Consider the following 12,316-nt stretch of genomic DNA (forward strand, 5'->3'; position numbering starts at 1 on the left):
ATGCTTCAAGATCCTACTGCATTGTATTGACCAAGAATAAAAGAAATCATAAGTCTTATCTAGGGACTAACACAACCACTTCCAGTTCTAAAGGAAAGGAACATATGCACAGTGATTCAGCGAGGAATGCAAATTTCAAAATATTATCCAAGATGGAATCAGTCACTAGTATATTTGCCTTTGACATTGTAGATTTTTGTAAATCCTCTTACATATCCATCTCCCTGACTGAATATTTAAGAATGAATCCTAAAGAGTTGGATAAGTTAGTCCAGTATGTGAAAGGAGGACCTGTTACTAATGGTCAATTTGTTGACTAGATGATTGAAAATCAAATATCTCTGGAGAAACAAGTTTTTGTATCCAAAAATATATAGAGTGTTCCCCCAATATGGAGCCAGTAGTTAACGTTGTAGAAGGAGAAGTAGAAGAAAGGAAATTTAATCCTTTTTATGTGTCTTTGTTGCTAAATGGAAAAAAGCTCAGTAATTGTATTATAGACTTGGGAGCCTCTGACAACAGTATGCCAACCCATGTTGCTAAGGCCCTTGGCTTGGATCTTACTAAAACTTATGGGTGTTGGTATTCCATGGATGGAAAGCAAGTCCCCCTTGTTGGCCAAGTGAAAGATGTACAAGAAGTTCTTTATGCTTGCCCGGATAAAAGGCTGAAACTAACCATCTTAGTAGCTGACATACCAGCTAGTTATGGGATGTTACTCAGTAGAACCTTATGCAAGGATATGGGTGGAGAGATCAAGATGGATTGGTCTGAGGCTTATATCCCAGTGGGAAAAAAAGAAGATAAAACTAGAACCAGAACCTAAGAATAAATACACAGTGGTGCCCTCAAACAATCCAAAAGCCCAAATATTATATCAAGAATGTTAGTTTGGAAATTATGTCATTTTTCTTGATGATAAATCCAAGGAGGATGATACAAAAAAGTTGAAGGACACCTTGTGGATTTTGGAATTTGATGGCAGTTGCTTTAGTTTAGGGTTAGGGGCAAGAGTTGTTTTTATTTCCCCCTCAAGAGAAGTGTTTCCTTTCTCATTTAAATTAGATTTCCACAATACAAATAATATTCAGAATATGAAGCCCTAATCCTAAGACTGGAGGAAACCAAAGCAAGGAAGATAAAGCAACTGATAGCAAGAGGTGATGCTGAACTTATTGTAAAATAGGTAAAAAACAATTTTTAGTGAAAAATGATAAGTTGAGACACTATAGAAATTTAGTGTGGGATGAGATTGAACCTTTTGATGCTTTCTCTATAGAATTTGTACCCCACTCTCAAAATACAAAACCTGATTCTTTAGTTGTTTTGGCCTCTTTGTTATTACCAGACCCAGAGTTCAAAAGTGACACTTACAGAATTGAAATGATTTACAGACCTAGAGTCTCAGGTAATGTAAATCATTGATAGGTTTTTGATAATGATGCGCAGTTAAGAGATTTTATTGAATGTGTTGGGAACTTCGCTGACATTTTCTTTGAAGGTTCAGAAAAGAGTGGCAAGTTAGTCAGAGAGGATTTGGCTGAATCAGGGGAAGTTATTCAGCTAGAGGGAAAAAAAACTCCAAAGGGGTTAATTTCTTTGGAACATCTATTTGAAAGGAAAGATGATAGTGGCATCTCAAGAGAGAATGATCTCAATAAGAATATGAAGGAACATGACAAGGTAAACATTGGCAATGAAGAAAATCACAAATGGATTTTCATTGACCAGACATGCTTGAAAAAGGAAAAGGATGGTTTGCTTAAACTTCTCGCCAAGTACCAAGACATCTTTGCATGGGGATACGAAGATTTGAAGAACTTTAGAAGTGGAGAGTTTAGACACCACATACCTCTAAAACCTGGGGCAGCCACATTCAGGCAAAAGCTTAGAAATTATAACCCTAATGTGTCTAAGGCAATTTACAAAGAAGTGGAGAAAATGTTAAAGGCTCGTATAATATATCTAACTCATCACTCGACTTGGATAGTGAATATTGTCCCTATGAGAAAGTAAAATGGAAAAATAAGAATTTGTGTGGACTTTAGAAATTTGAATCAGGCTAGTCTCAAGGACAATTAAGGCACTCCCCATTATGGATCTTGTTCTGCAAATAGTTGTTGGGTCTGAAGTTATGTCAATGCTTGACGAATACTTTGGATATAATCAAATTAGCATTGCACCTAAAGATCAACACAAAAAAACCTTCATAACTCCCTGGGGCACCTTTGCTTATAATCGAATGTTGTTTGACCTGATCAATGTAGGGGCAACTTTTCAAAGAGCAATGAGTTCTTCCTTTAAAGATTTGTGAGATAAAATAATTGTAATATACCTTGATGATTTGATTGTACATTCCAAAAGGAGGAAAAATCACTTGAGAGATTTAGAGACAGTGTTGAGCCAATGTAGACAGCACAGTATATCTCTCAATCCTAAAAAGTTTGTATTCTTTGTGGAAGAAGGCAAATTGCTTGGGCGCATTGTTTCAAAGAGAGGCATAAAAATTGACCCAGATAGAGTGAAAGTGATACAAAAATTATCCTTGCCCACCAATAGAAGTGAATTGAAATCCTTCTTTGGTCAAATTAATTTCTTAAGAAGTTTTGTCCCCGAATTCTCTGAAAAGGTGAGACATATGTTGAGTATGATGAGTGAGAAACATCCTTTCAGATGGCAAGAGGAAGGTAAGAAAGCTTTTGAAGATATTAAAATAGCTATTTCAAATGCCCCCATTTTGGTAAGCCCTAATTCTAAAAAGGATTTTATTATTTACTACTATGCTTCAAAACACAATTTGTCAAGCATCTTAACTCAGAGAGATGATAATGAAAATGAGGCCCCGATTGCTTTCATGAGCATTTTCCTAAAGAAACATGAATTGAATTACACTCAAATGGAGAAGCATGTGTTCACTATGGTGAAGGTTGTAACATAGTTTAGGTATTACATCTTGCATTCTCATTTAACTATCTAGGTACCTGAGATAGTAGTGAAAAGTATACTAACTTAACAAGAGATCGGGGTAAATAAAAGAGTAGTATCGGTAACAAAGGTTCAAGAATATGATTTAACCATCAAACCTACATCTTTGATAAGAGGATGAGGTTTATGTATATTAATTGCTAAGAATAAAGAATCATCCCCTGAGAGCACCGAAGCAACACCCTTCGTTTTGTTGGTAAGTTCAACATATCCCTGATTCTCTAATGTAGTGTACTTTTTGACATATGGTGAATGCCCTGTGAATATGAGTTATAAAGAGAAATGTAATCTTAGACTAAAGGCAACAAAATATGTAATTTCTAATGGTGTGTGATATAAAAGAGGAGTGGATGGAACCTTTTTGAGATGTGTGGATGATGAGCAATAGAAAAAATTATTGAATTACATCATTCAGATGTTTTTGGAGGACACTTTTCATCTACTGTAACTACTTTCAAAATCCTTAGAAACTACTTCTACTAGTTGGGTATGTTTAAGGATGTGTATTCTTTCATGAAAATCTGTGAAAAATGTAAACTTTTTACTGCCACCCTCAGTTAGTAGGTTTTCCACTAAGGCCGGTAGTAATTGATGAACCTTTCCAACAATGGGGTATCAACTTCATAGGGCCATTAAATCCTCCATCTAGCAATAGTCATATATACATATTGACAACCACATATTACTTCACCAAATGGGTGGAGGCCATACCAACTAAGAGGGCCAACTTGTAGGTGGTGTGTGAATTCTTAGTTGAATACATATTTGCTAGGTTTGGGGTTCCTCAAAAGATAGTGACTGACAATGCAACCTATTTTTCATCTGAAGAGATCTCCCTTTTTTGTTATGAACATGACATATCATTAGCTCACTCCTCAGATTATTTTCCTTAGGGAAACAAGCAGGAAGAATCTATTAACAAGGTCTTAATTTCCATAATTAAGAAATTGGTAGCTGATAATTGGCACAAAAAGCTATATGAAGCATTATGGGCTGATCAGATCACTCCTAAAAGAGCCATTGGCATGGCCCTAGTTGAATTGGTGTACTAATTAGGTGCCCAAGTGTCCTTGCCTCTGGAATTGTTCGCCGCAAAGTTGTACTTTGTAATCGAGGATGGCTTCTTCCAAGACTCTTTAGAAAAAAGGGTGATGTATTTGAACAAGTTGGAAGAAGAAAGAAATAAACTTGTTGAACATATTACTAAGCATCAAATGAAGGTAAAAAAAGATTTTTGACACAAGAGCCAAACCTCGCAACTTCCTAAAGGGGGATGAAATTATTTTATGGGACAAAAGGAGAGAGCCTAAAGTAATACATGGCAAATTTGATTCTTTATGGAAGGGACCATTTATCATTATAGAAGCTGTTGGTCCAAATGCTTTCCACTTGAGTTACCTAGATGGCATGGGTTTGCCCTTTACCTACAATGAGCGGGACCTAAAATTATTGAAAGTGAAATTCATCAAAGGAGCCTTAATCATGTATATTCCCTATTTCTAGTTTTTTGTCTTGTTTTCCTTGTTTTTTTGTCATTCTCTACTTAGGTGTTTCCTTGTGCTAGTTTTGTTTCTAGTATTTTTAGTTCTCAGTGTACTTTGCATGCATAGTCCCCAATCAGAGCTCTTGTTAGTCTTTTTTTGAGTCGCCATTATTTGGTTTCTCTCTGTTTTCTTTTGGAATACCCAAGTTAGTTGTTGATCCAACCTTCCTCAGTTTCATATTTCTCGAATATCATCAAGCCTTGCGTATGGAGATTTACCTTGTGTTGTCCATCACGTCTCTTATGCCTTGAACCTCTTTGAACCCCTTTGAACCTCGGTTCAAAGTAGTTTAAAGAAGTTCAACCAAAGGATTTGATATTGACCATTTTTGGCACCTACTAAGCATTATAAGGATATTCTTTTGAACTGTTTTGAATCCCTTTGAATCTCAATTCAAAGCAATTCAAAGTGGTTCTACTACTGAAAGTTTTTGGGCAAAAAGTACTCACGATTCCCTAAGGATTCCTAGTTCCTAAAGCATTAATTGAGGTGTCAAGAAGCAATGATTGGAGGTCATGTAATTAATTTCATTTCAAATACAAGAATGGTAGTCATCATGACTCGGAAGGGGGAAATCTTTCACCCAAAAGATAGATTGTTTGTCAGGAAAAGGTGATCATTGCAAAGATAGCCACAAGGGGGAATTATTAAATAAAGAGGTCTTTTCATGGATTTCAATTGTGTGAATTAGGCTACAACTAATTCATCGTGAATGCCTCATTACGAGGCTATACTTTCACCTGTATGTTCTCCTTTCCCTTTAAAAGAACACAAGCTTCCCATTTTATTGTTTATTGTGCAAAAGGATGAATTGAAGGAGAAGTGGCAAAAAGCGAAGAGAAAAAGTTTGGTTTTTCTTAGCAAACTATAGGTGAGAATACAAGAAACCTCTCCCCCTTTGCTTTATCCTTTGCATTTCAAAGAAAGAATCAGTGTTAGGCTTTTTTTTCCTTTTTTGAAATGAAGTCTGTTCTACATTTATTCAAAAATATTTCCAGTATGGAGTGTAGGAAGCCTATTATTACTGATACTAACTTAGAGGGTGTTAAGGTTGAGAAATTACGAGAAAATTTCCTTGAATGAGCAGATGAAGTTAATGGTTGTATGGAAATTTTGACAAATGGTCTAGTTGAAGTTGTGGCTTTTCACCGTGCCCTTTTGAGTCTCGGGTTACTTCAACTATGCATTGACCACTACGATGTAAGAACCAAAAGCATTTTGAACAAAGATGGCGAATTTGTGTTATCTATTTCTAGGGAAACCATTTCCTTAGTCTTACATCTATCTGAATGTACCTTTGCTACCTTTAGTCCTACTCAGTCTTTAGTGGAGTATCAAGAAAGTCCAAACAAGTACCATAATACCATAGCTAGAAAGTGGACAGAAATAAACTATCGAGGTGGTTCAAGGTTGCCCAAAGTAGTTACCAAAGACCATATGAAACCTCATGTTCACAACCTCATGGTCTTGTTACACTAGGTTAAAGGTTTGGTGGATGTTTTTCTTTTTGAAGATTGGATGTATCACTATGTAGAAATCATTTTGAAAGGAGAACAATGTTTGGATTGGGCTGAGTTAATCGCCAGTTCATTGAGAAGCCAACTTAGGCATGCTAAGGAATCTAGAGAAAAGTTTTATATGGCTTCCTATTTGACCTATTCTATTTCTTGCGTTAGTAATATTACCTCTCTTTCGCACAAAACTTGGAGTGAAGATGTAATTGTCTACTAGTATTGCCCTATGCTCCAAAGAGATAAGGTATTAGAAGATTTTAGGAAAGTGCATGACGTGCTAATAGAGAGTGTACATTTGAGCTTAAAAAAGGCACCAATGCCAAGGTTATCCTTAGAAGCACAAAAGTTGATTCAAAATTATGGGAGCTATTTTATTCAGTTTCCTAAATTCACTTATTTGAGAGTAGGTGGATTTGAAGAAGAACCAATGAAACTACCTCGCTATGCACTAGATTGTTTTGTCTTACCTGAAGTATGTAGACAATTATTTTTAGTGATTAAGGACAAACTACCTCAAGAAAATTGGGAATTAGTTTTTCCTATCAAGCTTGGCCATTTAACCTACAATAGCATGATTAATGCCTCAGTCATCAGAAGCAATTTTACTTAGTTTCAATTTTGGATCCTATCAAGGGAGGAGGGATTTTGACAACAAAGGTTTCACAGCCCAAGTTCTTGGTTTAAAAGGTCTATCACCTACAGTTGCACATTTAGAAGGCTTATGGTAGGATTGCAATGATGAAGAAGAAGTGTTAAGAAGAGATCACTCAAGGTTAACACTTCCACAAATTAGTTCTCTCAAGCTGAAATTTCAAATAGAAGGAGTGATTAGGATGAGAAGAGGCAAGTGAGTTGAAACAATTGGAAGTAGAATGGAGCCAAGGAGAAGAGGATGATATAAACTTGAGGACTATATCTATCCTTACTCACATAGATAATTGGCTAAGGAGAAGAAACATGGGAATTCTCAATGAAAAGCAAACTAGAAAATCTCCAAAGATAGTTTCTTTTTCTAAACCACTAGCTTCTGACATTCCAATTTCATCTCATGTTGTAGGTAGTTCGTCAATTCCTAATAAGTAGAAAAGAACACCATCTCCTACATAAACCATGGCCCCTAGAACTAGGTCCAAGACCAAATTTGAGGCACTCATGTAGCAAGAATTTTGAAAAGAGAAGATGATGGCTTAGGGACAAGGTCTAGGTGAAGAACTCTATTTTTTGGATAATCCTGATGGTGATGTACAACTAATTGAAGCTCCTAAACTGGATCAACCCAAGTTCATGACTCCCACCAAGGAAGCTCAAGGAATTTCCACTACTCCTGTTATCCCATCTTGGTTGCCTAATTTGGTCAGCAAAAAGAGGAATCTACAACATGTGTCTACACTTGTTAAGGATATCATTACCAAGTATGTAACACATGGCTCTAAGAATAAGAAATTAAAAAGTGATGCACATTTGATCAAAGATCCAGTAACGGGAAAAGTAACAATGGAAGTGGCCACAAAAAAATAGAAGAATAAATATGGAGAAATTGATGTTGAAGGCTTTAAGGTCAATATTGTGGAGTTAGGAACCATTAATAGAGACACAGGTAACCGCTTTTTCAAATTCTCTACAGATCACATGCTAACCCAATCAGAGAAAGATAGCAAAGAAAAGAAAGAGCTCAAGACACTGATAATTACCATGGTTTCCTATATAGATTCATTAATGAATTTAGGTGCTCTCCCACTAGTTCAGACCCCACAATCTTTTGATCCCAACTCCTCGGATAGCCAACAATTAGTCAAATAGATGCAAAGGGGAAACTACTCTCAGACGCAGTATAGGAATGGGTGACCCCCATAATAAAAGAAGGTAGTAAATTCATCCTAGATTTCACTACCACATATGTAGAGGGAGAGACACTATTGGGTGAGATTCAAACCCTTGTGACAGTATGGGAATCCGATCAGAATTGATGCTAAGCCATCATGATTCGGGTTAATGAGGTTGAAAAATACAGAGTACTAATTTTTTCAGTGAAAATCCCATGAAAATTGTGGACTCATGCATGCTATTCATCTTGAAAAGTAATATGGGTTGGAAGGAGTCCATTTACAGAAAATCCATTGAGGAAATGTGATCAGTGGAGATGGAGATCACTGGGATGCACAAAGAGATCCTAAAAGATATGCATGTTGTTAATCCCATAGGGATTCCATAATTCAAAGATGGCAATATGGACTCTGAGGTCTTAACCAGAAGTTTCAATGACACTGTAACAAAAATCAAGGATAATGATACACCTACTCCTAGTGACTTCACTACACTAGCAAACATTGAATTGATGTTGTATCTAAATAAGAACCTCATGCCACGGCAAAGCCAAAGAATTAAAGAACTCAAATAGCAGAATGACACTTGTAGGTCCAAATTATTGAGCCTAAAAAACCCATACTCCCATGCAATGCAGGAATTCACGAATGCCTTTAGGAGTTGGAAGCTAGTAAAGCAAACCATAGCTAACAAAGAGAAAACTGGCGATGAAGTTTAGTTAAATCAGTTACTTTTTTTCTTTTTTTTGCAACTTTTTTAAAAATTGTCTTTGCTACTCATAACTATTCTTGACCAAAAGGCTAGGCTTTAATGGAGGCCTTTTTGGATATGTAAGAACTATAAATGCTAGAGCATTTAACTACTAGGGGTTAGATTATTAGACGACAAAGATACATTTTGACAAAGTTAGTACTACTTTAAGTTAATTAGATAGAGATAGTGAAAGATAGAATATATATACAAATGCTTTTCAAAAGACTTTGTGCTGAAGGAAGTTTTTGAATATATATATATATATATATATATATATATATATATATATATATATATATATATATATATATATATATATATAACTTTTTACTGTGCTTTAAAACTTGGTTTTTGAAGCAATTTGATCATGTTTAATTGTGAGCTATGATAATCAGTCACATGTAATATCTACTACTATTTATTTGTGGTCCATTCTCATTTATTTTCTTGCATGATTAATTTGAACTATGGTGGTGTTTAGATTCCAGTTAGATTATTGTTGGTGAAAAGACTGTGAGCTATTCATTTATTTTCTATAAATGAGTATGTAAATCGTTACCTCAGTACCTAAGAGTACATGAGTGATCCTTGTGCACTTTATAGTAAAAGTGTGTATTCAGTTATTGTTGGTTTCTTTTGAGCTTATTGATAAATCTTTGTAAAGGGAGTTGTACCTATAAATGCAGAGGGAAACAAATAAGTATTGTGTTTTCCCAACTATTGTAAATATTATTGGATTTTCCAAGTTTTGGGCATAGAGTCAATTATTGTTTAATTGGAAAAGATAATCTATTCACCAACATAGGACTTAGAAGTTCTAGTTAAGAACTAATTGCAAATACCTTAATCAGGTAAAAAATGTATAATACAGTCTATCAGTTTATGATTAGAAAGTTGAATAAATATGAAATTTGTGTGGTACTGATTCATTCCCTCACCACCACCACTATCCTACCTAAATCTTTCAACAATTGGTATCAGAGCAAGTTCTTTAGAAAAATATTTAACAACTTGAGAGTAGATCTAGGATAATGGAAAGTTACAAGTATCAAAAGATACTAGAGGAAGCCCTAGATCATTCTAATGATCAGATACAAGACATGGAGAATAAACTGAAGATTTAAATTTCCGAAAGGAAATAATTTTCAGAAAAGTTACAAATTATCCTTGATGATCTTGAACAATTATTTGAAGGAAGTGTCCATTCAAAAGAAGCAGATGTTGTTATCACAGATTTTTTTATGACAGAACAATGAAGTATTTGAAAATATTAATCAAATTAAGAGGGAGTAGGAAGGTCAATGCCTGACAATGATAGAAGTATTGGAAATAATGAGAATTGTTGAGAATGCCAAACAAAACCTTGAAATAAAGAAGAGAAATGTTGAAGAAATAATCAGAGATAAAGACTTACTCCTGCAAAAACAAAGAAAAGAGATCCAAGTTACAAAATGAAATGCTAGAAGATGTTGGTGACATGAACCTACAACTACAAGTAGAAAATCAAAGACTGGAGCAAGAGAATGAAGAATGATCTGAAAGTGGAAAAGTAAGCATGTGTCACTTCTTAATCATCTCCTTGTCATGACTACAAAGCCCTTGTCTCCAATTATATTTTCAAGTGCATGATGTCTTCTCACATATTTTGCCAGTGTAGGTTCTTTTCTTCATTCTTGTTCTTTAGGTTCATCTTGAAAATTTATTTCAAGTTCATTTTGTATCTCTACTTCTGCTTCTAATTTCTCACCACTAGCTTCCTAGGGTTCCGCAACTTCTTCTTGTATCTTAGCATCATTTTGCTAGTGCTCAACACCTACAATCTATTGCATAGTAGCTTGTTGCTACAACTTGACATTCACAGTTTATTATTGCTCAGTAGCCTTATTCTCTAGATTAGGTAAGGTACAGGGAACACCTTCATTGATATATGTGAATGTGTTATAATCTTTAGGTTTTATTATGCATTCAATATCATTCTTTTTTTACATATTCATCAACTTTCACATTTCCACGTTCCACAACTTTGTTAGTGTTAGAGTTTAAACACTTATAAGCTTTTCTCTTAGTGGAATATCCTAGGAATATGCCTTCATCACTTTTAGCATCAATTTTTCCATTTCTATTGACATTTAGTATATATCATTTTCTTCCAAATACTTTAAAATATTTCACATTAGGTGTATACCGACACCATGACTCAAAGGGTGTAATATTTGTACCTTTCTTGACTTGTACTCAATTCAAAGCATAGACTGTTGTATTTATACCTTCTCTCTAGTATTTTTGTGATACATTCTTCTCCATTATCAATATTGTAGCACAATCCATGATTGATTTGTTCCTTCTTTTAGTTATTCAATTTTGTAGAGGGGTTCTGGGTGTTGACATCTATCTCTTGATTCCTCTATCATTGTAGACTATGTTGAATTCATTAAAGATAAAATATCCTCCTCTATCTAATCTCAAGCACTTCTTACTTTTATTTTCTTCCTTTTCAACTCTTGCTAAATACCACTTAAACAATTAAAAAGCATCTGATTTTGCTTTAATAAATATCACAGTCATCACTCTAGAATAGTTATTGGCAAATAGAATAAAATATTTCTCTCCATAGTAGCTTTACACTCCAATAGGTCTACAAAGGTCGGTATGAACCAACTCCAAATCATCATTAGGTGAATAGGTTTTGCTATTGAAACTATACTTTGTCATTTTTCCCAACTAACATTGTTTATACATAGTATTATCAGGTTTTCTCAATCTTGGTAATCCTCTTACTCTTTTCATTTTGCTAATGCTTACCAATTTGTCAAAGTTCACATGACATAACCTATTATGTCATAGCCATTTATTGTCAAATTGTGCAAACAAGTAAGTTTCATTAGATAAGTCTAGATAGAATAAGTTACCTCTCATTTGTTCTCCACTTCAAATTAGTTCACCATTTGCATCAAATATCTTGTCCTTCTTGTGATGAAATGCAACTTTGTATTCGAATTTTTTTAACTATGCAACACTCAACAAGTTATAGTTAAGTCCTTCAACTCAATAAACATTGTTACCTTTTATCTTATCTATCAATTTGATTGATCCTTTACCATCCATAAGACATGTGTGCATCATTACCAAACTTGACACAACTACCTTTATATTGTTTCATGGTTTCAAACTTACTTTTATCACCAGTCATGTGATGTGAACAACCAATATCAATTATCCATCTATCACCTTTACTCACATATGAAATTAATGTAGTTTTCTCATCTTGGTCAAAATCCTCTTTCATAGAAACATAGAAAACTTCTTCATCACTACTATCAGACTCATTGTTAGTTTCTTCCTTAGCTTTATAACAAGTTTTCTTGCCTTTGTCTTTGTAGTCCTTGTTTCTTCTATTGTCTCTATCATCTCTTCTAGCTTTATACTGGCTTTCTTTCCTTTCATCCTTGTCTTCTCTGTTAGGACACATTACAACAATATGACCAATTTTTTTACATGAAAATAATATTATAGGAAGCTTACCTTTGGATTTTCCTTTGGCTCTTGGAAGTCTTCTAGCCATTAATGCTTCAAGCTCATCAAGATCATTATCATATTTTCCAGATGTAATACAATTATACAATGTATTATGATCTAAATCGAATGCATTACCTTTTTAGAGTTATTTTGTGATATATAGTCATATGACTTGTGCCC

The 12,316-nt window shown here is 34.6% G+C and overlaps 1 pseudogene; it reads left to right on the plus strand.

Moving 5' to 3' along the window:
* Positions 1-391: 391 nt before the first annotated feature.
* Positions 392-12,316, plus strand: part of LOC149570513 (cellulose synthase-like protein H1) — a 34,460-nt pseudogene continuing 22,535 nt past the window's right edge.

Source organism: Cupressus sempervirens, chromosome 3 (genome assembly GCF_028749045.1).
Source record: "Cupressus sempervirens isolate cs-2001-9-10 chromosome 3, ASM2874904v1, whole genome shotgun sequence".
NCBI classification, from domain to species: domain Eukaryota; kingdom Viridiplantae; phylum Streptophyta; class Pinopsida; order Cupressales; family Cupressaceae; genus Cupressus; species Cupressus sempervirens.